This window comes from Balearica regulorum, chromosome 2, assembly GCF_011004875.1.
Source record: "Balearica regulorum gibbericeps isolate bBalReg1 chromosome 2, bBalReg1.pri, whole genome shotgun sequence".
NCBI lineage: Eukaryota > Metazoa > Chordata > Aves > Gruiformes > Gruidae > Balearica > Balearica regulorum.
Genome location: NC_046185.1, coordinates 23,091,374 through 23,118,790, shown reverse-complemented (window position 1 = coordinate 23,118,790; position 27,417 = coordinate 23,091,374). Strand labels below are relative to the sequence as shown.

Sequence of the window (27,417 nt, the reverse complement as noted above, 5' to 3'; positions counted from 1 at the left end):
TGGTGGTGGTGTTGTTGTTGTTGAGCTCAGTCCACCAAAACCAGCAAGACATCTTAATTTTGATTTAGGCTTAAATGTGGAGGAAAGATCACTGCTGTGAAAAGGTAAAATGAGAAAGGGGCACTTGTTCAGGGGGAAGAGTTGCTCTAAAAATGGAGCATTTGGAATACTGAGTACTTCATAGCTAACAGGGTACAAAGCACCTGAAAGGTGTAAAGAATCAGTTTGGAGGCAAGTCCTGCCTGATATATTTACAGTGGGGACAGCAAGAGAAATCACACCATAGCCTTGGCTACAGAGACCAATTGTGTAAGAGTGAAGGCAGAAAACTTTTCAGAAAGAAGCAATGAAAGTTCCATTTTGTGATTTCAGTGCTATTCCACAATTTAAAATTAGAAAGCACTAGATAACAAAACATGAGCCCTAGGAAACAATCTTTCAGTGGCAGAGATAACACTGGACAAGATGGTTTATACAGTCCTAAAGCCACAGGTTGCACACAGGGATAATTCAGGGGCATGGATGGGAAAAGTTTCAGTAACATACCGCTAAAGTGAGCTGGACACCTCTCCAGCATAGCTGAGAGACAGCTGGATGATGGATATACCAGTACAGGCTTACTTGACTAGTAATATGGCTTGTAATATTGCAGAAAACAGGGATGAACCACCTCATTATTGTTTGTCTTCAGAAACTGCTGTTTCTTGGTTTCTTACACATATGGTCTGACTTGTTTCCTAGAAATAATCCACTCATGGAGCAATGCTGTCTTTAACATTTCTAACACATAATTTGAGAATTTCCCTGAGAACAGCAATTGTGGTATTTCAATCTCTGACGAGCAGCTGAAGAAGTTCCTGACAACTGCTGGAATGAGCCTAATGGCTTGTCTGTGGTACGAGTGTTTCCTGCAGCCCCTGTGGTTCTCCACTCACCGTCACGGCTGTCACTTTTCTTCCAGAGTAACTGCTGAGCATTACAAAAACCTGGACGTGTGATAAGCAGACTCATACACCATCTACTTCTCAAGCTGTCTACACATCGGGATGTGGCAGGGATCTCATGTTCTTTCATGTCCTACCCACCAACAGTCATCAGCTATCACTGCATGCCAGCCTCCACAGTACAGTGTACAGGTCTCCTGCAAGTTAAATATTCCTGCCATCACCTTCTGCCACTCCTTCCTGTACCATTTCTGCCTGTCACTGTGCAACTCCACTCTGTCACAAGCGCAAAGAAGAGGTGCTGCTCTGTTCTGGTTGACCAGACCTCTGGTTGACCAAACCTTGCAGCACAGCATCCCTTTACCCTGCGATAAGGGGGGGGGGATGTCAGGGGGAGACTACAGTGCATCTCAGAGCATGGGACTTGGCTGAGGATGTGTCCCCAGGGTTTCCAGGCCAAAATCTTGCCCTGTTCTCAACAGTCTTCACAGTAAGAGCAACTGTCTCCCTTCTCTGCCAGCAGCTACCAGCTGCTTTCATTGCTTGGTAAAGCTTCAGATACCGAAAGCCAGTTCACCAATGACAGCACGTGGCAATCCCTGCAAATTCTGCTGTAATTTCTGATCCAATGTACACACGTTTCTAGATGCATCTCTGATTCTTCCTTGTCTGCACCCTTGCAGAATGGGGGAAGGTAAGTGCATTTACAAAAGTCAAGGCCTTGGTGAACACTTTCTGGTATAAAAGCTTTCCTTCATAAGGTCAGTTATTCCTTCAGGCTGTAATACTGCTAACTGCTGTACAAGCTATGTAATGAAATAGTTCAAAGCAGCAGCTATCTCAAATGACACATTTTCTTCCCATCTGTGTATACAGTTTCCCCATGGCTGGAACACCAACGTTGCCATAGCCTGATCATGAATGCAATCCCAGCAGTAAATGTGGGCAATGCACTGTTCGTCATTTTGTAGCTCTCCTGTGGGACTCAGGTGAGCAAGGCAGGAATGTGTGTTCGGTCATCTCTGAACAGGGAAACTCTGTAATCGTTCACTGAGCTCCCGACGAGCAGGTTGGGCAGAGTGCTCTGCTTCCACACAGCTCTCATTTTTGCCCTTCTGATGTTCACAACCTCAGAGCCACCTCCAGTGCTGCTCTCCACCTTCCAGTTGGAAATTTCAGTGCCAGTGCAGGATCCCACTCATTGGACATGGTGCTTTTTGTTAGTGCAGCAGCAGCACTGGAAAGAATAACTTACTGGGTTTTAGCCTCTTGCCATGAAGTGCAAGTGCTACCTGGTCAGGAGACTTTTCTTCTTGATTCTACAGAAAACTACCCCGCAGGCTCTTGGGACCAGCCACTTTTTTCTTTCTGGCCATTTCTAGTCTGTTTTCACATGTTCATTTGTGTGACCAGTGTGGCAACGCTTGCCAAGAAAGGCTTTTGTTTAATTTTTTTCAGAACAGCATCTTGGAACATATTTTTGAAAGAAAAACAAACTTATTAAAAATCACAGAGGGACTTAGCAAAAAAATAAATACATGCAGAGTGAGATTCTGAGCCTTACCACCCTCAATTTATCTGCTTATATTGGCAAACAGCAAAAAAATGGATAAAATTCATGGGAGAGATTCATTAAAAAAATCTGACACTCTCTTATGAATATTCACAAGGAACAGCAGTAAACAGATTTGCAGTACAGTGTTACAAGTATCCAAGGCCTGAAACATATACTACAAGTAAAACTTCTGGCTAAAACTATAGTAGACATTGAAGAACAGGAAGGAAGAATAATGCAGAAATGTGGGAAAAAAACCAACAGAGGAAAAGGCGTGGATGGGATCATCATTCAGTATTTATGCCTTATTTGTTAATAGAAGGAACAGGGGACACACGTGCCATCCAGTTACCCATTGGTACTTCATAATGTGTTTGTCACAATAAATTTCACTCATTTTGTATTAGTGTCTTAGTCTGATTCCAGGATCCTGACGTTTTTACTGCTGCAAGTTACTGTTTTGTTTTGTGCCACCTTCCTGTTCCTCCAGCCCCTTTACTGGGGATCCTTCCCCTGTGAAAGGTGCCCCTCAGTGCTCCTTTCACAGCACTTGTTCCGTGCTTTCCTTCTACAGCCCCCAGGAGAAACTCAAGACAAGAAATAAAAGTAAAACCTCTGAGGTGAGCAGTCCAAGCAGGAGCAGCTGCACAAAGTTCATGTGTTTCAAACTTGGAGATGCTTATGGATATCAAACATCAAAAGCCTAGGCTCTTATCCCTTCAGAGTTACCCTGACAGAGAAATGCTACAGCTGCTCCGTGTTGCCTCCTGTTTCTTTTTATCATAGTTCCTTTGTGCATTTTAGCAATGAGGGCTGGCGCGGGGGTGGAGGAGGGAGAAGCAGCAGAAAGGCAGTGCCCCTGTCAATAAATGCTGGTACATTACTACCGGGGTCTTCTGCATCAGTGGGTTAACTAGATAACAGCCTAGCGCTTATCACGTTACTCTCAGCAATGCCCATGGTCTTGGCTGGAATTGTTCTGAGACTAGTAAGCAGTGTTTCTGCCTCGAGCAGCAAAATGGATTATGTCCTCACACCCCCTCACCTCTGCATCAGCTTTAGCATCACTGGGGCTTCCAGAGAAGGTCTCTGTTTCCAAAGTGGTTTTGGTAACACTGAGCATGTGGTATGGAGAAAATGACTAGGCATGAGTATTTCTAATGTTGGGAGCTGGGGGAAAAGACCACGTTATGCGGATTTACACAGCATGGCATATTGTGCAGCGACTCCTCTCGCATTCGGTCGGTCACTCTTTCCATCTTAAAGCCTTGCATTTAGGACTCTGAGCTTGTCTGTGAAACTGGTCCTAGCTGAAACATGGTGTACATCAGAGTAGTGTCTCTGTATTTGCTTATGTAATGGGCTCTGCTCGCTCCACCTCCACCCACCAGATTTCAGTTGCGTGGGAGCATTACCAAGTCTGTTCTTAAGCTACCGATGATCAGCTACTTGCTGCTGCATTGAGAGTGTGGCCGTTATAAGGTGGAGGTGGAGGTCACTCAGCTTAGCACAAAATCTTTGCCATTTCAGAGTGCACATAAGCACCTTCAGGAAGGTTTTCTGCTCAATTAAGGTATAACCTCTGCCTCCACGTGGGGGTAGACAGGCAGTGAAGATGGCCAGAAAAGGGACTGCTGGAGCTACACATAAAGCAATCAATGTTCCCAAATCCTACAGTGACTTTCCTAGGTGGAAGTGGGTGTAAATGGGGGCCCTGTGCTCCCCTGTGCACACGGAGGCGATTCTGGACCTCCAGGCTTCCTCGGCACCCTGGGCTTTGTCCGGAGTGCTTTGGGAGGTGATGCAGAGAACCACCACCCTGCGAGCAGTGTGAAAAGTAAAGCTGTAAATGTTGGTCAGTCATTCCCCAGGGCCGACCAGCAAAGGTTTCACCCACCCAGAAAGTAACATTTTCCCTCTATAGTGAGAAATAAGAAATCAAAAAAGAAAACAGAAACCAGTCAAGAGGGGGAAAACTCACACAGGTTTGGTTAAGCGCTCTTCCCAGACTCCTAGAGGATCTCACTATTTCCTTTCATTTCATTTCTTCCTCATTCTTTAAGAGCTCACAGCAATGAAAATCATACCAATATTCATGTGCTTTTTTAGTTCATAGTCATTCATTTGTGAGGAGTTGAGGAACAACAATTTACCATAGGCTTTGCAAGAAAAAACAATGATTTGTTATCCTGGGTAGAACCATCTGAGGTCTTTAAAATAACTAATTCTTTGTCTTGGCAGACTTTGGATGACTCTTTTGGGAATTAGATACATATTTTTATACATTTGATTTCTTTAAACTCTATGGAAATAGTATTTTTGTAAAAGTATGTTTGTCTTTGCCTAGTTTTGTATGATAAAGGGCAAGAGAGACTTTGCTAACACAGTACATTAGGACATCCGCCCTCAGGAGGTTGCTTTTCCAGATTTTACTGCATTCAACTGTTTCATTAAGCACAGGACATCTGTGGTATTTATAAACATGGGTGTTAAGCTAACAGCAGGGGAGATGGCAAAATCTCTCAGCCCTTTCTGGCTGGAGGTGACTTTATCTAGCGGCATCCTTTCAAAAGGAGACTGTATATCAAGATCCGAATGATGGACATTTTCTGCAATTATTGTGTCTCCTATTACGAAAGCAACTCAGGAGCCTAAAGTTTCTTTGTTTAATAATCCCTTTCTGTACCACACTTCATAAAATGCTCTAGGTCACATTTTTCAAGTGCTCAGCACCCTCAATTACATTTGGGCTTTTCAAAAGAAGTACGTCTTCCATTTGGGGACCTGTGTAATAAGCAGCTTCTCAAAAAGCATCTGTACCCAGTAAACTGAGATCTCCCAGAAAATCACACCACTTATTTTGGTACCTAACAAGGGCCTGAGTGCTTTAGAAAAGCCAGCCTTCTACATGTCTGCGTCACTGCAATTTGTCTTTATCCTGATACTCACACCTCCAGCTACATCAAATGCGGTTCATTCTCCTCTCTTCTGAAGTGTTTCTCTCCTTTGTGTAAGGCACTCACGGGTAGTAACATGATATTCCTCAATGCACCCAAGCACACCAGTCGTCAAACTCATCTAGCAGCAACTTTATCGGGTTTCTAATCTGTCCTACATCTTGTTCGGTCCTTTTATGTAACCATATATGCAATACCTTGGTGGAAGGTAGTGGAAACTAAAGCAGAAAGCTACTGTTGCACAAAGTAACACAAGAAGCTGATGTGAATTCATGATCTTGATTTTTTTCATCTTTGTAAATAAATAGCATGTGACTCCCAAAGAGTGACATTTGTGCTTACTCTCCCCTTAAAAAAACTGTTAACAGATGGTCTCCTATCCCACAGCAGAGACTTGGTGTTGACAGATAAAATGAAAGCATGATATTGGAAAAAACTGAGCCATTAACTGGCCAACTAGATATTTTTAAAGATGTTCTTATGATGGGGAAAGGAATGATGGCGGAGGTTCCTACCTGGAGAGTAACTGTGAGTTTTTGTTCCATATTGAAGAAATTTAGTGGAACTTTCTCTGGGAAAGTAGTCAACAGAAGAGTGGGAGTGGGAGGTTCTGGCGGCCAGGACCAGAATCTTGCTAAGGAGATGGAAACAAGATGCGCTAAGATAATGTCAGAGTTTACAAGTTCATAAATATGAAGGTCCATGCCAGGGATGGTTTGTCCAGCACCTAGTACTGTCAAGTGTGCCTGAACACAAGGGACATAATGTAAGAGGTGATACTGATGATCAAAGGAATTTTGTGGGAGTTGTAGGAATTTTTTAAAGCAGTTTTCAAATAAGTTTCTAAACTGCAGATAAAGTGTTAATTTTCTTTTTATGCATATCTTATTTCTCAGAATTTTTACATCCTTGAACTTGCAAGATGAGTCTATGAATTACTGGCTGTGAAGGAACAGCACTAGGTGAACATTTTTCAGTAGAACCCATTTCCATCAGGTAATGCGGCTTAGCAGAAATCAAAATGTTTTGTGGAAATGTGTCTCATTCAGGAAAAGAAATTCTGTGAAAATGTCAGATTTGATCAATTTAATTTTATCTTTTCCTTGTAATAAAGCAAAAAGTTTCAGCGTGACTTTGTTTTTTATTAATTTTGTTTTGGCATTTATATTAGATGTTAGTTTTAGCATTACAGTGGTTTTGACATTATTGAGAAAACAATTCATTCCCAATGAAGTGAAATAACTCGGTGTTTCCAGATAATTTTTAACTTCCATCCCACCAGGAAATTTTGATGTTTTATTCCAATTTGCAGTGAAAATAAATATAAATGTCAAAATTTCCTTTGGAATGGGAATTTCGGATTCTAACCAGCTCTAATCAACAACAAAGCCATCTGCTTTGTATTAATGACTTAGGGCAGTACGTAACGCTGCAGAACAGGGTGATATTCTACTGTTCAGCATTGCTCATGGAAGTCAATGACATATGGCAAGTTTCTTGCTCCTAGTTGTCTAGGGAAGTTTGAGGCTAGCCACTTTTATTTTATTCTTCATGCTGTCTTGACAAATTCATGGAATTCATCATTCAAACCTAAGATTTTCCTGCAAATATATGAGAAAACATCCTCCCAGTGACATATGGCACAGCCTACAGCCCCTACGTCTAAAGAGAACTCATAATTCCCAAACTACAGTGCAGAAAGCTACTTTCATTTTACAAAGGTTTTAAATTGATACTTTAAATAAAATATTTGTTCCATGATAAATGTCTATTTTTGAACATTAATAGGAAGATAAATCTATTTCTTTTCAAAAGATAACTTCATCCAGATGAGTCATAATTTGAATTCTATTTGAGAAGTCATATTAACTTGAAAGACTTTACCACCAACAAAATAAAATAACATTTTAGTTCTGGTTTAAGACAATGCCTTTTTTATTTTTCCTAAAAGCTCTTCTCTGTCTTCACAGATACATTCTTCATGCTGCAGATAAGGTACAGGAAAACCAGATAATTGCCCCCAAGCTGGTCCAGCAATCCAGTCTGCTTGCTAAGCTCAGTCATGGACCCCAGTTCAGGGACTTTGCTGTGCTCCCTGAAAAGTTTCCTGTGGACAAGAATGAAGTCACCTTTGGTGATGACGGTATCTCTTCTTTTTCCTAACAATTTTTTGATTACTCGGGCCACCTCAGGGTACCTGCTTCTTCCCACTCTACATGGGCAACTGACCTGGGAGGGCTGGATCTCGGTGTGTACAACAGGCGTTTAATGTGGAGATACTGCTCTCTGTTCCCTCTGAGCACCGTTCGTGTACTAACATGATGGGAAACTTAGCTTGGATATGATCTATAAGGTTACTAGAAGAAGATTTTGATTTGTATTCATTTTGAAAGTCAGAATGACATCCAGTACTGACAGCCCGCTGTGAAAAACACAGACCCGTGTCTTACCCGACTGCTATTTCATGCATAACACAGTGTGCTGCCTGATTTTAGAAATTACTCAACAGGAATGAATTTGGGAGTTTGAACAACATGGTAAAGGTCGGTAAGCAAACTCCCTTAAGAGGCATAGAAAAACATTTTACAAATTAAGTGCAAAAATAATTTGCTCTACTTCTCTGTCCATGTCTCAAACACACGTATAAACAAATGCTTGTATAATCTTTATGTTCTTACTATTATTTGTATCAACAAGCAAAACCCTAGAAATTCTCAATATTAAGTGTAGGTAATAGCCACTCATATAAACAATACTATTTCACAAACAAACCCTTGCAATGGCATCTGTCACATAGTCATAATACAGATTGTAGTAAAAAAAAAATAAATAGATTGCTTGCAAGAAGTCAGTAAAAATTATTTGCGTGTTCATAGTGTTACACAAACTGCAATGAGGAATACAGTATAAAAACTAGGACTGAATCTAGACTGAAAAATCTGAATTATTGGTTTGAAAACTCTTCTGCCATCACTGAAAATTTTCTGTAAATTCAACTGAGATGAACTCCTCCACAAATGAATGGATTAACAGTGTTTCTGCCTTCACTATTAACATCCTCTGAAGAAGTAAACAAAGTTCATCAGATAACTGTTTTCAGACAAACAAATTATTTTTTTCTCATGTGAACAACGAACAATTTGTATTATTGTTGTAGAGAAGTAGAAGTGGCAGAACCAGAAAACTTCTTTCCAAAGTTTAACTTTAGGAAAACCAGATTTTATCCAACATGGAATAAAATACCACTTTTCATCACTTCCTAGTGACTGTAAATAAATAGAAATGCTGATCCTATTACATTTTTAGGACAGTTTACTTTTGCCTCTTTGCTGTTCTCAAGATGTCAGCTTCTCTGAGATTTCTTGTATGTGTCTTTTAGGGCCTCTCCCCATTTTTCACTTCCTAGGACTTTTATTTATTGTGTTATTGTATAAAACTTTGTTCTTTCTTTCATGTTTTATCTTTTCCCCTTATCTTTTACTTTCACTACTATTTCTTAACTCCCTTGAACAAACACCATCTTCCTTAATTTTTCTATTATCTTTGAAAAAACCCATGTCACATAATTACTGTTAAATTTTTCTTAATTTCCTCTGTATTTCTGCTCCTACTATCAGTGTTTCCAAGTATTGGTGTTTCCCAAACCATACACTGTGTCAAAACAGTATCCTAACAATTAAATATATTATGACCAAAGCAGCAGGGTTTGGAAACTTTGGAAGAAGATCGTCTATGGCTTAATCTCTGTGTCTCTTTCTCTAATTAAATCATCCAAAAGAAATAGGCAGGAAAAATTTACTCTGTATCTAATTCCGAGCAAATTATTATCATTTCATCCACCATCCTTTCACCTTGCTGCTTTGGTCTCAACGGTAGAGTACTAGCGCTGCTGTTCATTAGTAAGAGCAGTTTCTGTACTCTGAACAGCATCATCACCAACATTTGATTAGAATTTCAGATTTTCATGATCTGATTCCTTTTCCTGGGAAACAATCCTTTTCAGGTGTGGAAAGGAGTGGAAACGTATGTGAGTGTGTGAGAATTTTTGCCTGGGGCTGATGGAAGATTCACTAGTTACATGATGGCAAATATTTCAGATCTATGCAGTGACGTATGTTTTTATGTAATCATAATCTCACCGATAGAAATCTCTATCTATCTCTGGCATTATTTGTTCCAGTGTCTTTTCTTGCTCTATCTGCCCAATACCATTCTTTCTACAGTAACCTTAACCTCTTGCATTCTCAGTATCATGCCTTATAAAAATAAAGGCCTTGTGCTTGAAATGTCTCCCTCTCACTGCTTTCTACATATAGCTTTTGAAATGTCCTGAAAATATCTTCAGCTGTCAATTCTCTCTTCTACATCATCTTTGCCAATAAGTTCAATCCCAACCCACTCCCTGGACACTCCACGCTTCCTCTCACTTCATGCATCAAATATTTCCTAATTATCTCCTCTGCTACCAATGTTATGAAAACCAGTGAAGCTCCACTGCTTGGAAACAGGATGAACACTGAAGAATCAGCCCACTGTTTGTAAAGTGCCGTATAAAATCACCATACAAATCACTTATTCAATAATAAAAGCACATCCTGTTCCACCAAATATGTCTCATATCTTAATGTTCTAATGACTTCATTGGAAAGTCACTTAGATCAGTGAGCAACACAGGGATCGTCCTGTGAATTGCCAAAGGAATCCTCCAAGAAAGATTAAGACATTGATAACTATGCAAATATATATATAAAAAACTGATTATCCACTTGCTTTTTCTTTATTAAAAGAAGGATGTTCCCTGGGAGACTTATTGCTTTTTAATGAATGTTCTAGGAAAGGGAGCGGTTCATGAAGAAACCATATATTTCATTGCAAGGTGCTCTAAAATCTATCACTCTGTTAAATTAAAATAAGCATGTTTTCACATTAGTCTCCACAGGATGATAAAACAGCCACTTATCAACAGTTTACCACCCAGCACTTGGTAAGATTCATTTGATCTCAGTCTTAATGAAAGATGTAGCTATCATAATATCATGAACACAGTTCAAACCCACACATCGTTCATTCATTTGTGATCAGATGGGAACCAGTTTCAGTGATCTCATACTGATTTGTGAAACCTCCTATCACCATATCTTGTCACTCCTCTGATTTTTAAAAGGTTGGCAGTAAAACTGGTTTTGGAGTTGGTTTTCAGGCACTCAAATAAAAAAAAAAAAGAGAGAGAGAAGAAGAAAAAAACAAAACCCCCACACAACAACTTTGGGAGAAAGCCAGAATTTTCTTGGAAGTTTCCTTGATGAAGGAGTAGGAGTGGGATAGAGCAATATACTTGATTTTGGCAGCAAACCTTTCTTCTGGCAACTTCATTAAAAAGCCATTCCACTTTATGAGTTATCAGCAAAGAGCTGGCATTTCTGAGTGTGACTGATGGTCCTCCCTGTGCTGACTAAATTAGAGACATCAATAATTCTTAGATTAATTGCTTAGAAAATTTCCAAGAGGCAAACATTTCCTTATTTTTAGACCCTTGTTTTCTGCTGTAGTCAAAGCAGTAGAGGCCAAAGTTCAGCTACATGTACTTCACTTAAACGATGGGATCCCTGTACTCTGAGTTTTATATCTGTGCAGAAACAAGTGTGCATCAGTGCTATGTGGGTGGGGGCATCCTATGGTGAGCCCCCAATCCCCTGTCCATGAATAAATTCTGATTTATCTTACAGAGACCTGGAAGGAGTCTTCTTGCTCACATATCTATATATCCTTCCAAATGATCCTGGAACACGAACACACTAGGGCCTCTAACAGGGACTACTGGGTACCAGGAACATGATGGCATGGAGGACAATCCATGTTCCATGATGCTGGCTCTGCCATGATGAAGTTTTGCATGTGGCTGGAGAGTGGTAAAAAACCTGTGTTGGCCAAGAAAAGAGGTTCCACACTGGCAGCGACATGGTCTGCTGGAATCCTGGCACAACAGTTGTTGTAGCTACCTCAAGCACAAAGTTGAAAGTTAGGGGGCTGCTGTGGAATAATGCAAGTCTCATCACTTACATTTTCCCTGTTGCTTATGCAGGAGAAAAAAAAGGTCTTTCCGAGCAAGTTTTATGTACCCTTCTCCACCCACTGCTTAGATATGCATCTGGAAATCCAGTAATGGGTTTGCTTTTTGACTGGAGATCTGTATTAGTGCTCCTGAAAGGCCCCACATGCTGCTCCTTAGCAGGGTACCAGCAGGTAGTCCTCAACAGCACGAAGCTTGTGTGCCCTCACCCTCTTTTGCACATGATCTGGACAGAAAAGGATAAATACTGTAGAACTGCATGAGAACTGTTAAAAACCACTACTAAGAAGCTGTATTTGTGAAGAAAGTTCTTCACAAATCTTTTATTTGACCACCTAATGTGGTAAAAATAAACGGGCTCTCACAGGTACCTCAGTGGGTCAGACAAAGCAGTGACCCCCAAGCTGAACACAGGAGAGAAACAGGTTGCCTGTAAATTAATCATTGTTAATGCACTACAAACATGACAGAAAAGGGTAATTAGCATGTTTGGAGCAAAGAGGGCTATTAGTGGAGGGGGAGGTGGTCATTAACCTCTGTGGAGCAGGGGACAGGCAGTTAGCACCTGAAAAGCAGCGGATTAGCAAAAGTGTGGTGAGAGGTGTATTGCAGTGGGGCACAAACTGTGCCAAACCTGGGACCCTTGTCTGTATTGGACACCTCAAGCTCATTTTAAAGATTTTGTATAGGCCTTCTCTTCGCCATCAGGACTGCAAGGCCAGTATTAGAGTGGCCATTTTACAAAAGAACATTTTCCTAATCATGATTATACTTCTCTGTATTTCTCAGTTGTCCATGTGAGCTCATTCTAACTTGCAGACCTTATGCAGTCTCATCTTCTTCATTTTAAAGGAGGTAGATGATGCGTTAGAAGATCTGTATCATACCTGGTGACAAGCACATCTGGAACTCACTGATTCTGAAAACCTTGAGGGTCTTTGTCAAGGCCTGATTTCACCTGATGCTTATTGGATCTTGGGACAATTGACTTCTGCTGATGAACTGGGGGAGGTTGGAGGCTTCTTGAAATCAAGTGGGAGACCTCAGAAAAAAAAACTTATTTCCAGGTGTGACCTCATTCCAGCCCAGGCTGTAATTCTTTAATGATTTCTCCATGTAGATTCCAGCCTGTAACACTCACCAGTATACACGAAAGGTACATTCTGCTTTTTCACAGTATATAAACTAATCTAATAAATATATTATCACTCTTACAAATCTCTTATACTCTTAAACCATCATGGTGGCAACACCTCTTTCACACTATACGGGCAGGTATATCCGTGCACGCATGTATTCACTTGTCTAAGTCTTGACTGATGACAGTATAGCATGAAGAAATGGAGAAGGCAACTCCTGAATGCTAGAAGAGATCTAAACACAGACACCTCACAGCCAAGCAGATGCTCAGTTTTCCCAATATCTTATCAGCTGAGAAGTTCGAGTTGTTCATCTATGAACACATGCAGGGGATTGCTTTTCCTTCTGCCCCAAGGTAGAAGGCAGAACTGGACTCCCTAGGCCAAACGTAGCAACAACTTGAGGACATCCTTCCAAATGCCCTCTGCACCAGGCAGCACATGGGGCCTTGTGCTGAGCAGAGCATGTGCTGTCCAGCTCTCTGCAGAATCACAAGCGTGGACATCCTAGTATTTTACACATTTTACCTAGAATCTAATTTTATGCTTTATTAAATAAATATCGGTCCTTGTAGGCACAGCTTTCAAGTGGGCCCAAAATAAAAAAGGATGCTCAGGAAAGATTAGGCAGGTCAGGTTTATCATTAAATTATTTGTTCTTCAGAACACACATGAGATGCTCAAAGAAAGTAGCTTCTGTATGTAGTAGCTGGACTGAAGAAATTATGAGAGGAGTTACATTTTGGAGAAGAAAAACATCCTACATTTGACGGGGGTTTGATACAATGCTCGGATGAGTCTGCCTCTCATTTCTGAGTCATTCTATATATATCTATTGAATTACCAATATACTAATCGTCACAGAGGTGAAAGAACAGTTTGTTTAAATTTGTATAATCTTACTGTATTACATATACACACATTATACACAAAGCACAGACTGTTTTTTCCAATACTGTTGCCAGATCTAGCACCCAGATTTAGGCAAAGCAAAAGAATTGATGCAAAGAGAGACAAAAATATCACTGAACTCAACAGTATGTTGTTTCTTAAAAAATGCAACACATGAACTTTGAAAGCAGTCTCAAATGAAAAAGCATTATTCTGTTGACTTTTTCTCTGCAGAAGTCTATCCCAGCAGATTACCACTCTTGTCTGCATTGAATGGGCACTTGGGAAATCGCATTTTTCATCAGGGAGTTCTGCAGCTCTTATATATTCGAAACAAATTCATTTACAAAGCTAGCTGATAACAAAAGCACATTTAATTAATTTGACTGAAAAACCTCTAGAATATCTCATTCACAGAGGGAAGTATGGCTTCTCGATGAGACGATTTTCTAGAAACACACCGAGACTCTACTGAAAGGTGCATTGTAATCACCATGGAACAAGGATGTCTGGATGCATCTTATTATTTGTGAGAAAGACACATAATTGGATCGTTCAAAATAGGAAGCTCTCCAGCTATTTCTTGAGATATGCACAGACCCATTCTCAAATAAATGGCCAAAGTTGCACTTGATGGGACAATAACGCGTCTAAGTCCCTTTGTACGCTCCCACATAGAAACACTTAAACTACTTGGGGTGGAGAGTTGTGGTGCAATGCAGGGTAGGTTCCACCAATTTGGAAGTAAAGACTCTCTACGTTTGAGGAAGCACTGAATAAAAGGCTCAGGGGTGCATGGCTTTTGAATTATAAGTAAATTCTCCCTCTCCAAAGCAATCTTCCTCATTCACAAAGAGATCCCAATCTTGAATTTCTGCAACCAGTTTCCAAGGTGCGTCACAAAAATGAAGCATAAAGGAAAGGCACATCTCACTGCATTAATATATATGCACTAATTATATGAAAATAGGTGCAAGCTAGAAGAGTTGAAAGATGAAAGCACAGATCACCCAAATTTCAACTTTTGCAACAATTTGACTTTGAAAATTCACCTTTATCTTCTCATTTTGTATATGTACATGTATGAACTACATATACACACTATATATATATATGTATCTATATATGTGTGTGCATATGCGTATATCTATAACATAAGCTTAAATAATATAGAAAGATCGACATGCTTTCAAGACAAGAAAACAAAAGATCTCCCGATTAGGTTACCAGATAGGTCAGTACAAACCACAGCGTGGGGAGCACACTGCAGAAGTGGGATGCCAGACTGAACTGTGAATGCCTTGAGGAGAGAATCAAATGGGTCCTTCAGATCTGCTAGACGGGACAGATCTGCTTTGCACAGAACTGACTGCACCTTCACATGACCTTGGTGTTGCAGGTCTGTTGAGCTGCTGCAATGAGAGATGTGATCAGACATGCGTGGAGTGTGAAGCAGATGTTGGAAGCTGGGCACTTGCTCCTCTTCCATGACTGCAAACTAAAAATGTGCCTTAAGTAAGGGGTTGCCTAAAAATGTGCTGCCCACTGAATGGACCCTCTCCTTCCTCTCCTGCTTCCTCTCCTGCTCCAGGGACATTATGTTTCTTCTGTACGTAGGTGACAGATAATTTCTTTCCTACTCCAACTCAGCCAGGCTAGGTAGCATGGTATTAAGCTTTCACCAAGTTACTAAGGTTAAGTCTGGAGCGTCATACTACTGTTGTAGAAAGAATCAGTTCCTCAAGCCCAAAGCTCAAGTCATCTATCAGCTGGACTCACTGCCACCAGGGAAATGACACTACTTCTTAGAAACAGGTGAATGGGAAAAAGTGTAGGAAAATTAGGCTTTTGGATAGCAGATAGTGCACTGTAGGTATGAAATAATGAGAGGGGGCACAATTAGTTACTTATACCGCATAGACAAAAGAAGCTTTTACAGCAACAAAATGGATTGCAACTTAGCAAAATAATTGCATAGCCAAAAATAAAGGCAAAAGCATGACAGTCAACCTTAGCATGGTCAAAGGAGAAGGGACTGTTGGGCAGCCAGCCTGCTCCCTGCCATGGCTGAGAGGCACGTCTGTCATCGGTCAGCTATTCCCCTGCCTGCCCAAAGGCAGCTGTGCGGTGGAGATGTTGTAAGCGCTACGTAGTAGCAGGGATTGTGAGAAGCTGCTATACACTGACCACATCTCTCACTGTGGGACTTTCCGCAGCCATCGACCCTGACCTAAACTCCCTCTTTTCACATCTATGTTTCCATCTGTGGTTTCAGGGAGAATCCCATGCTGGATCTCCCTCCATGGCTTGTGCTCTGCTTTTGAGAGAAAGACAGCATTGTCCTTTGCCCTGGTTTGCAAAATCTTTAAATCGGTGTTCATCAGCATAATTACTGCTGAGGTTATGGTTGGCTTAGAACATGAATAGCTTCAAGTTAGCAGCAGTACTAGCTAGAGCAAACTCCATCACCAAGAAGAGCCTGGCAACATCAGCAAAACAATGCAATCTCGTAACTCATCAACAAGGTGATACCTAGCAGCTCCAAGTCAAGAAAACACTAACAGGAGAGCACCCTGAATATGCAGATCTGAATTCACATCTTGGGAGCCACTCCTCTAGGGCATTCACCTTCCCAGCACCTGAGTCCATCGAGGAAGTCTTTGGTGAAGAGCCCAGGCACAGAGCAACAAGACACAGATCCAAATAAGTTTAGACTGAAAGTAAGAGTGAGATGAGAAGTAGGGTCACTCCATCCAAATGTGCTCAAGCCAAACAGCTGGAAGCCCCTGCTCAGCAGCCATTTGTCCCTGGAAGTGCACAGACATCAGAGTTTGCCTTCTTATCACATTTCTCAGCATAAACCAAGTTACATACCAATCTCAGTAGGACTTAGCACCTACCTCATACTTGATCTTTCTTATGATCCAGAAAGTAGTTGTTCCTTTGGCCTGACAGAGTCTAGTGGGAAGGCGTGCACAGGGAAATACCAAGGCTCTCGTGACGTGCTGGGGTCACCACCATTTAGAGATAAAATGTTAAACTTAGGCAACCCTATATTTGATTTTCTCTGTCCAGAAAACATTAATGAACAGATCTTCTATGCTGTGACACAAGTGGTAACATTGTCTAAGTAAAGAGGAATGGACCAAGAACAGTCCATGGAGACCTAGGGGACTGCATGCACTGCAGTCCTGTTGACTGAGCAATCTCCTTGGTAATTATTGTCTCTCTTCACAAACCAGAAATGCCATGATGTGGTGGAGAAGAAGCTCCTTGTGTTTTAATAAATCCCAGAGGTTTGTCCACACAGTGGGGATGCTGAGAGTGTACCTACAGTCACAACACATGGGCAGCTTACCAGGAGCTCCTGCAGAGCCTGTGCAGGACTCTGCTGGTGGTGTACGAATACAGAGAGAGAGGGGCCCTGGCTCAACGGCATTTCTTTGGGTGGAAACCAGAGGGTTTGAAGGACATGCTCAGTCCTTTGGGGCTGCTGGTGGCCAGAACAAGAATTGAAAGCTCCGAGCCTTTTTTCTACAGCACGGTTTTTACCTACCTCTGACTGCTGTTAATACCAGTCTAATATTCAGTCTTTAAGATGTAAAGAAACTGGTTTCCTCACCTCTACTTAGAAGTTGTAGGTGAAGTGCATTCTGGCATATATTAATAAACTTCTGCTATTTTCCTCTAGGAAAATGATAAACAATAAAAATGGATATTTTTACTGAAGACTCCTAAAATGTCACCTGTACCTTGGTGAAAGGAATAAGAAGAATGTAATTAAACATCTGCTCTTTCACTCCTATTAATGACTGTAAAATAGCCAGAAAATTCTGAAGGTTGTGGCCATGGTAACAGACACTAGCTTAGGAAAAAGGAAATATCTGCAGTTATAATTCAACATAAAGATTGCTCATCTCCTTCCCAGAGCTGGATGTTTACAATCAAAGCCTTGACGTGTGTGCTGGTCCCTCTATTATGATTTCTTTCTATCCATGTGGCACATTTATTGTGAGAAACTACCATTTAGAAGAACATGGTGTGGCTCAAGTGCTACATTCACTCTTATTTGAAGGAAGAAAAACTGCTCTTTTTTTGGCAGTGGGCTGGAGCAATTGCTGGTAAATGCTTTGGTGGAAAATGACGATGCAGCATGATGGAAGCGGGCCAGATCTTCCCCTAACATGCAGCTGTCTCCCTCCCTTAAATCAGTGAAATGATAGCTGCTTACACCAGAGTGAAGCCCAGCAACTACAAACAGCATTTCTGGAGGATCATGAAGAACTGATCCTAGAGATCTCCTTGGCTTGGATGAGGGAGAATTGATGGAAACTGATGAGAGTCCTCGAAAACCACTTGCCCTCATCAAACCCTGCTCACTGCCCCACTGCTCTCCAGTGTCTCCTCTAACACTGTCCTGCCCAGGAGCCATGGCTTGGATAGCCCACTCCACCTTGTATCCCACCAGGCACTGCAGCTCCTCAAGCACATACAAGTGGAGAAAAAGGTCATTAGTCAAATGAAGTCCAAGAAAATAAAAATCACAGCAGAGAGGGGCAGGACAAGCTGAAACAGAGGTGATGGGAGATAATAGGGATGTGCTGTGCACAGAGCTGATAACCAGCTCCAGGAGCTGCACAGGATGACTGAAACCACTTGCACCAAGAACCAGCAGTGAAGGAAAGGGCTTCTCTGAGTGCAGAGTTTTATGCACCTGCGTGACAACTTATTTAAACAGGAGCTTGTAAGCATGTGCATATTGGCCAAAGAGTCCAGGCAAAAAGCATTTTTCCACCCAACTGCCTAATAGCATCCTTGGTTTATAAAAAAATTGCAAACTCTTCTCTTTGAAATGCGCACATGGTGAAATGCCTAGAAGATCTGAAAATAAGCACGCAAAGGAAGGCCTGGGGAGCTAGTCCTGGTGAACCTTACAGAAACCACCAACTGGTATTTTTGAAGGCTTCCTGAAAACCTTGTTTGAGGTTCACATCTAGAACTGGGCTGAACCCGAGCTGCTGGCTGGAGGCCAGTTGTGATGCTGGTGCAAATAAATAGGTTACAGCAGCTTTCTGTACAGAAAACAATTACGGATAAGGTGGAAGTGCCATCTTTTGTGTGATTTCCCTTTGAACTGCGGTGCACTGTAAGCACTCAAACAGCACAAACAACACTACTTTATTTGGATTTTGGTAATATAGAAGCAATGTGTATCTTTTCCCGGAGATGCCACCATCACCTTACTGCAGATGCTTTTAGCACACTGTTTGGAGCATCATACATTTGGATCTTTGCAAAGGAAGACAACATAACCAACATAAGCACTTCTTTTTGCCCTGATCAATTATTTAAAATGATGTTGAACTAGCACATACTGAGCACATTGCTAGAGCCTGCAATGTAAATACTGCCTTTTCAAATATGAAGACAACCAAATGCTCAGGAAAGTTTGGTGTAGCTTGCAAACTCCCCTAGCATAGCCAAGAGAAATAAAGCTACTGCCACCAACATTACATGAGCTTCATGCCTGTGGTTTCTAACAATGCCATCCTTGCAGCGTGGCCAGATAAAAAATTTAATTCAGTTAAGTTGCATAAGAAACTCTGGTCCCACTAGCAATGCAAGGCAGCTCAATCATGAGCAAAATTCAACGACCCGTTAAGACTTGTGATGCTTTGGGAGGCGGGGTGCACAAAACACCTGACTGCCTCTTTGCACAGCTGCCCCATGCATATGCAGCCACCTCTTTCCCTAGGTCTTGGCCACACCGTGGTAGAGCTGTTCCCATCTCTGAGGCTGCAGAGATGGAGACGTTCAGCCATTCCTCTGCTGAGGTCCAAGCTGCCATCTATCTTGAAATGCCCGGCTCCTGGGGTTTCCTTACCAGCTGCAATATCTATCCCTAAATTACTGCCACAGGAGGCTTGCGGGTATTGAGCAATCTCAACACCTTCTGGTCTTGTGCGATGCCGAGTGCATTCAGCCATCCCTCACCCCGAAACAGGTACAAAGCCCCGAGGTGTCTGCCCAGCACCCCAGGCTGTGCTCTCCCTCCTCCTGGTGCCACTTCTTGCTGCTGAGCTGCAATAGCCTGTGGGAATCAGCATCTCCTGTGCCACCAGTACTCGGAAGCTACCCCTGTTTCCAGACCAGTAAGAGGGCCAGGGGCTGGGCTGGTGGTGCTCACGGCTATCTGGAACTCACGGGGAGAGGAGGGTGGTCAGGAACTGCTGCGGAAGTGGAGAGGGAGGGTGCAAGGGGAGGCAAGTCTTCTCCTGATGCAGGACAACACTCCTCCTTATTTTGCTTGAAGGGCTTCTCCAAGCCCTGCTCCATATGACCTTTCATGTGAGCTATGAAGAGTGACAGCAGATGCTGGTACCCAGAGGGAGGGGAGTTTTAGTGCTGCTCTATTTCCTTCCCCAGAAGATTTGCTTTCTGAGGAGGAGGTTGGAGGCACAGAGCAGCTACCTGCGGGAGGGCTTTCTTGCCTGATCTTCCAAAGTGTTGGAAATTGAATGGAGTGTGCTGTGAAGCCTCACTTCACTGGAGCTTTTGTCTTTTAAAATTAGGTTAGCAAATTTATTTCTACAGTAGCTTAATCTCAGAGTGCATTATCTGTACACATGATGGACTGGAATATGAACTGATTCTGTCAATAAAGTGACTGCCTGCATCTCAATTGCCAGAGACAAGGAATTCGGTCTTCCTTTTGAGATGTTAAGCAGCTGCAGGCTGGTACAGTCCCCTCCCTATAATTTTGGTTTGGAAACTTCCTACATCTAAGTTTTCTCAGCAACAGAGGATGCTCTGGGAGGGGAGGGGAGGAAAGGGGAGAAATTTGGCTCCAGGCACCTGGCTGCACACTGTGACTCTGCACTAGCTGGTGCAGTGGCTTGGGGTCTGTAGCTCCCAGGGATGTCTCCAACTGACATCACAAACTCTATATGTGCTGGGGACCCAGCTGACTGGCTCTGCTCATCTCCAGCCTGTGTCCTGTATTGGCAGGAGAGGCAGAGACCAGCAAAAGTGTTCCTTCTGCTGGGTTGAGATCAGCAGTGAGCTTCCTTGGTGGAAGGGATCCTCCGCAGGAAATTCACAGCCAGAGCCCCCAGTGTTGCCCGAACAGAGCAAGGGGGCCGGACTGAGTCAGAGCACGTGTGCAGGTACACATTAAATGCTTTGAATCTAGAAACAACCTTTACCAAGTTACATCCTTCAACAGCAGCTCAGGAAGTGACCATTTCATTATCAAACTTTCCACATTACTTACCTACAGAAAGCAGGGGTGATCTAACTCCTGATTCAGAAACTTAGCTGTCTCCATACAAGCTATGGAAATCTTGTCAGTACCATCTCTGGAGTCTAGAGAGTGACTGAGCAAACTCCAAGTTCATGATTTCAGGCAGAAAGAGAAATATTGGAAGCTAGTTTCACAAAACTGCTTGAGGAGAACATGTTCTCAGTTTTCTCAACATCCAATGTCAAATTGAATTATATCAGTTGTTGTTATTGTTGTGGAGTTCCTTCATTTTAGCAAAAAGAGCTGGAAAATGCAACCTCATGCCAAATTAAAGCCTTTTCTGCCTGATTACTCAGCAGACGAATCCTCAAATCAATTATTCTTAGAGCTGCAGCCAGGATAACTGTCCACCAAGTCAGTAAGATGAAGTCTGCAGTGTCATGGGAGTGTTTGGTCCTTGGCTTTATGACATCTCAGATGTAGGTGAAAGGGGAAGGCTTGTCAGCCAGCCCTCAATATGCAAAAGCAAAAGCTTATTCTTCAGATCAGAGAACTCTCTAATGTTAATAAAAAAAGCTAAATTATAATGCAGGGAACAGGCTTAACTAGACTTATTTGATATTTCTGAAGGCTTTTTGCTCTTCTTTTGAAAGGTAGAATCATTCAGTTCTCATTTATACAACACATTCAGAAGAACTAGCTGGTAACATTGAGATATCTCCAAAACCTGAACTGTTCAAGGGAAGGAAGGCAAGGACTTCTTTTCCTGTCATCAAAAGGGCAGCCAAATATTCAGTAATTTCTCCTCTCTTGATTTATCTGAGCCTAAAAGAGAAGTACCTTTGTTCTTTAGTTTGTAGGATTGCACCACCAACTCCTCCAAATGTCTCTAAACCATTTGGCACAAAGAAGAAAAGAACACAGTCAGATCTTTGTGAGGAATCGCAGGGAGATGTTGGGGGAGAAGTCTCGCAGTCTTAATTGAAGAACTAACAGGAATGTTGTTTTAGGACTACAAGATATTTATAGACTCACCCATTTTGAATGTAAAGGCTACAAATATAATTTTTGCTATTCCTCTGCAGGCCAAGATCTGAGGAACACAGGCCAGAGCACAAAAGAATTTTCACCCCATTCCAAATTCCCATTAAAAAGTATACTAAGCCTGAATAATGCGTTTAGTCATCTGAATCATGAATTTGGCTTCATAACCCACTGGGAGACTGAAACGGAACAAAACACGTCTGCTAACACCCCAACTTGAGCACCACAATTGGCAAGTCCTGCTGAAGAGAGATCTCAGACTGAAGTTGTAGAAACGTTAGAGGTTAGAACTGAAGTTTCTTGGCAGAACTGACCTTATATGGAAACCCCGTAGAAAGTCTGCCTGCACTGGCTTTCAAACCAGCACATAAGCTTTCATTTCTAATAGATATATAGATGTATATAGAAAGGTTAATTCAAAACCACTTAGGTAAAATCAAAGTAAATCATTCCTGCTGGGGGATGTGCTGGAGAGGGTCAGACAGATGTGTCCTCTTTAAGGATCATGGGTTGAAATGAAAGGGGAAAGCTCAAGTGGAAGGTGGTTAAAATAGGGTTTTTCAAAGATGAGTCTCAGGATGGATCTTATTTAACATTTTCATTAATAACCATGATGCAAACTCTTAAAGTAGTGCAGTTGCTGATGACACCAAGGTGAAAGGCACTGTCAGCTGGACAGCCAGGCTACCACACAAGGGATGATTTTAGCACTGGCATAGTGCAGTGGGATGAAATCCCTTATTACTAAGTGCAGTTTCTGAGGGACCATTAGGAAGAATTGATGCTTTTAACTAGAAATGATGGAGCTGGAGGAAGAGCTGAAGATCTTATATAGCCATAAGATAGCCAATATGATGTGACCTGCAGGGGACAAATGATGCTTCCTAATGAACTTGCTGAGATTGATCCAGTGAGTCCAGGCAGGGGGAAGTATGATTGTGTGGAAGTATGGTATGAACTATGGGTTACAGCACTGGTGGATGAGGGAGGAGCAACAGACATCATCTACCTGGACTTGTGCAAAGCATCTCACACTGTCCCGCACAGCATCCTTGTCTCTAAATTGGAGAGACATGGATTCGATGGATGGACCACTCGGTGGATAAGAAATTGGCTGAATGGTCGCACTCAAAGAGTTGTGGTCAACATCTCAATGTCCAAGTGGACAACAGTGACAAGTGGTGTTCCTCAGGGGTCAGTACTGGGAATGGCACAGTTTAACGTCTTTGTCGGCAACATGGACAGTGGGATCAAGTGCACCCTCAGCAAGTTTGCCGATGACACCAAGCTGTGTGGTGTGGTCAACACGCTGGAGGGAAGGAATGCCATCCAGAGGGACCTTGACAGGCTGGAGAGGTGGGCCCGTGTGAACTGCCTGTAGCTTAACGAGGCCAAGTGCAAGGTCTTGCACATGGGTCGGTGCAATCCCAAGCACAACTATAAGATGAAGAATGGATTGAAAGCAGCCCTGAGGAGAAGGACTTGGGGGTATTGATTGATGAGAAGCTCAGCATTGATTCAGCAATGTGCACTCACAGCCCAGAAAGCCAACCATGTCCTGGGCTCCATCAAGTGTGACCAGCAGGTCGAGGGAGGTGATCCTGCCCCTCTACTCCACTCTTGTGAGACCCCACCTGGAGTACTGCGTCCAGCTCTGGGGGCCCCAGTACAAGAGATACATTGAGCTGTTGGAGAGAGTCCAGAGGAGGGCCACGAAGCTGATCAGAGGGCTGGAGCACCTCTCCTTTGAGGACAGGCTGAGAGAGTTGGGATTGTTCAGCCTGGAGAAGAGAAGGCTCCGGGGAGATCTAATTGTGGCCTTCCAGTACCTGAAGGGGCCTACAGGAAAGCTGGAGAGGGGGCTGTTCATGAGGGAGTGTAGTGACAGGACAAGGGGGAATGGGTTTAAGCTGAAGGAGGGTCGGTTTAGATTAGATGTTAGAAAGAAATTCTTTCCTGTTAGAGTGATGAGGCACTGGCACAGGTTGTCCAGAGAGGCTGTGGATGCCCCATCCCTGGAAGTGTTGAAGGCCAGGTTGGGTGGGGCTTTGGGCAATGTGGTCTAGTGGAGGGTGTCCCTGCCCATGGCAGGGGGGTTGGAACTAGATGATCTTTGAGGTCCCTTCCAACCCAAACCATTCTATGATTCTATGAAGTATCCATGCTATTAATGAAAACACAGCCAGTTAAACAAGGGTTTGGTGGTACAAGGACTCACCTGGATTGCTGTAGTACATGGCCAGGACAGCATGCTCAGGAAAAGGGATGTTGGCCTGCAGTGGCTGCAGAGCCAGGCTGTTAAGCCAAATAAGGGAATGGAAAGCCTGTGCTCTCAGAGGAGACCAGAGGCACTCGACTGTTTAGCCGAGCTAAAGAAAGGCCAAGAGGGGATATGGTTGTAGTCTATAAATACATCAGAGGGGGGTAAACACTAGGGAAGGAGAAAAGCCATTTAAACTGAAGGACAATGCTGGCACAAGAACAAATGGGTATAAACTAGCCATGAATAAATTTTGGCTGGGAATGAGACGCAAATCTCTAACCACTGGAGCAGTGAAGTCTGTGGAACAGGCTTCTCCGAAGATCACAAGACAAATGGCCTAGCTCATATGAAAACGGAGTTTGAGAAGTGCACAAATAGGATCAATATGATGTAGATACCTGCAGCTGACTGGATGAGTCAGGAGGGCTCTTCCTGTCCTGCCTTCCTCTGGAAGAGAAACAGCACCCTAAAAACCAAACGTGCTTCTTACAGGCAACAGTCTTTCCAGCACAAAGGATCACCAAGAGGAGAGCCAAAGGCAGTAACGTTAAGTAAACGTGTTTACGATATCTCTGTCTTCCTCTGCAGTATGTAATCTCCCACCACCGCACATCAGTAATGCGGAGTGGCAGGAATGTGAGCAGAGGGTTATACAGGCAGAGGAGCGAGTGCCAGGATGCAGCAGACAGGTCAGGAGAGCCAGCCAGCTCTGTCAATTCAGGGAGAATTCTGGGAGCAGCAATATGATTGTTACAAAAAAATTAATTGAAATTAAGATTTACACGTAACCTTAATAAAATTCACAGCTGGTTGGGCTTAACCTTGGAGTCAAGAGGATTAACAGAATATGTTGTCCAAATCTGTGAAATAATAAGTTTTCCATTTTCTTTGAAAGTGAATGATCTGCCCAGTTTCTATTCAGTATTGATGGAGCAATTCATGCTTTCTACAAAGTTTGGTTTTTTTTTTTCCTTAATGTGATCCCTTTGTCTCCTGTAGGGAACAAAATAACTTATTAATACCACATAGCTTTTCCATCTGAAGACCTCTGACCACTTCACAAAGATTACTGGGTGAAAGCTGCATTTCAGTGTTGACTGAACCGATACACAGGAAGAGGGAGGAAAGGATTTTCTAAAACATCTATATGGCTTTTCGTATGAGCTGCTCCTGTGCTCCTGGACCAGCTGGGGTCAGTTTTCAAGGTTCCTGGGTTGGCGGGGACTCACAGGGGACCGGCATAGGACAGACTCTCACCAGACACTCCCCGACCGTACCAGGTCACAGAGGCTGTTGGCACTCAAACCTCCTGACAGCCATCCTTCCGCTCCATGCCCGGGACTGTCTCCGTTGTGACAGTGGGAAGGCACCTTGCCCTGTGCTCCCCTACAAGCCGCACCATGACAGACATAGAGGAACCCCTCTGCTTATCACCTTCACGCAGCAGGTCCCGGAACGCACACGGGGTTGCTCCCATGGTCACGGTGCACAGGCGCTGCTTCATCGCTCAGGCTTTGCAGTCCCGCGTCCCTGCGCTCCTGATCCTGCATCCCCAGCGTTACATCATGTATCACTCTGCTGCTGGGTTTCCTTTCCTCGCTAGCCTCAGCACACCCATTCCTCCATAGGGAGAAAAATGACCCTCAGATATTCAAGGCTGGAAGGTACTTCATGTAATAAAATAACATAATATTCACCCTTCAACATGTCTTCTCTACGTTTCAAATATTATAAATGACAATTTTAAGCGGGGCTGCTCCTGCAGTAAGTAACACAGATACTTTGGGTGCTGCAGGGTACAGGAGATGTTTGAATCTGCTGTTTAGCTATCAGGTGCTGACATGCAAAAAGTCAAGAAGTTAACCTGTATGTCAACTGTTCACTTAACAGGGAAGAACACAGGTGGAAGAAATCTGTTGCTCTAGGACTGAGTTTTCTCTTTTCCTCCTCCGAAAATTGTCTGCCCAGGATTTGAAATAGCAATAAAGTACAAAATAGTAGTGAATGACACCAAGGCACTTCACTTTGTAAAACAAAAACTAGCTATGCACGGGGTCTGCAAGCGGAGAGGAACACCACAGTCCTCTGCCATCTGATGAGCGTCCAGAGGGCAGCACCAAGTGCAGTGAAACTGGCTCGAGATAAGACAGGGAGATCAGGGGCCCATCGTCTGAACTCTCTGCCCACATTTTGGCTATATCTCATGAGTTTCCTCAGCGCAGGAAAAAATAGCTAAGAACAGATACCACATTACCTAACAAATTCATCTGATGCCAGTTTCTCTTGGGGGCTGTGTAATATGGTTAACCACTGTTCCCATTAGAAACACCAAACCTAATTAGTTTATGAAACTGCATTAGATGGAGAAGGTGCATGTTGCTGATAGCTGCTTAGTGGGAATGCAGTGTAGATCTTCCTTCTGTCCACTTATAATTAAAATGATCTTCTTTGTATATTAGATTCAGCGGCTGATAATGAAATGCAATAAAGATTCCTGGAGTAAATCCCATTTTTCTTAATATGTTTAAACAATTTTATGGAGTCTTTTATTGATTGGAGGAGGAGCAGTTTCAGGAATAATGTGCTTAAACAGCCATGACAAACCATCCAATTACCCAGCACTTCTCAAGACTAATGCCTGAAGTAACAAGCATGTCACACAACGGTGCCGCTTCCATTCGTGCCAGATGCCTGAGAGGCAGCGATCATAAGTCTTTGCAACTGGTGGGGTGGGGGATTTCAGGAATGACTGGGAGAAAAGCTTGTCACGGTATTGTCTATGCAGGCAAATTTAGCACTCTGTGAAATCTTGATAAAATTACCCACCAACAGAATTAAATAACCAGCTTTAAGTAGTAAGGAATAGGGAGTTATGTCCAGTTGAGCAGTGGCAATTTGGACAACACTGATTCTTCAGTGGAAAGATTGAAGCAAAACACGAGATATGATAGAGAACAAGGAATGCAAACACTGATGAAACACGCAAATGGTTGAATAGGCTTTTATTACTGGATGAAACAACTGTGCTTTAAAACAGGAGCACATTTTGGTTAAAAAATGAACAGTTAAGGAATTGTACATTAGAGCCAGATGAGTAGTGGAACTAGAAATTTAAGAAAGTTTTTGCTTTTATCTGATGATGCTTGGAAGAAAAACTTGTGTTTGGTTTTGTGAAAGAAGCATTTCCTCTTGTTGAGCTTTCCTTTAGAAAGACATATTTCTGTTTCACTAGTGAGAGCAGTTGTGTAGCTATAAATGCATGGCAGGCCACGGAGGACGGATCTTTAATTATACCTATCCTTCCGTGAGTT

At 42.7% G+C, this 27,417-nt stretch overlaps 1 protein-coding gene across 1 annotated transcript in view; it reads right to left on the bottom strand.

Annotated features, from left to right (window-relative positions):
- The window catches only part of NCALD (neurocalcin delta), a 59,594-nt gene that overhangs the window by 19,432 nt on the left and 12,745 nt on the right, over nt 1–27,417 (bottom strand). The gene's annotated exons all lie outside the window — the stretch shown is intronic.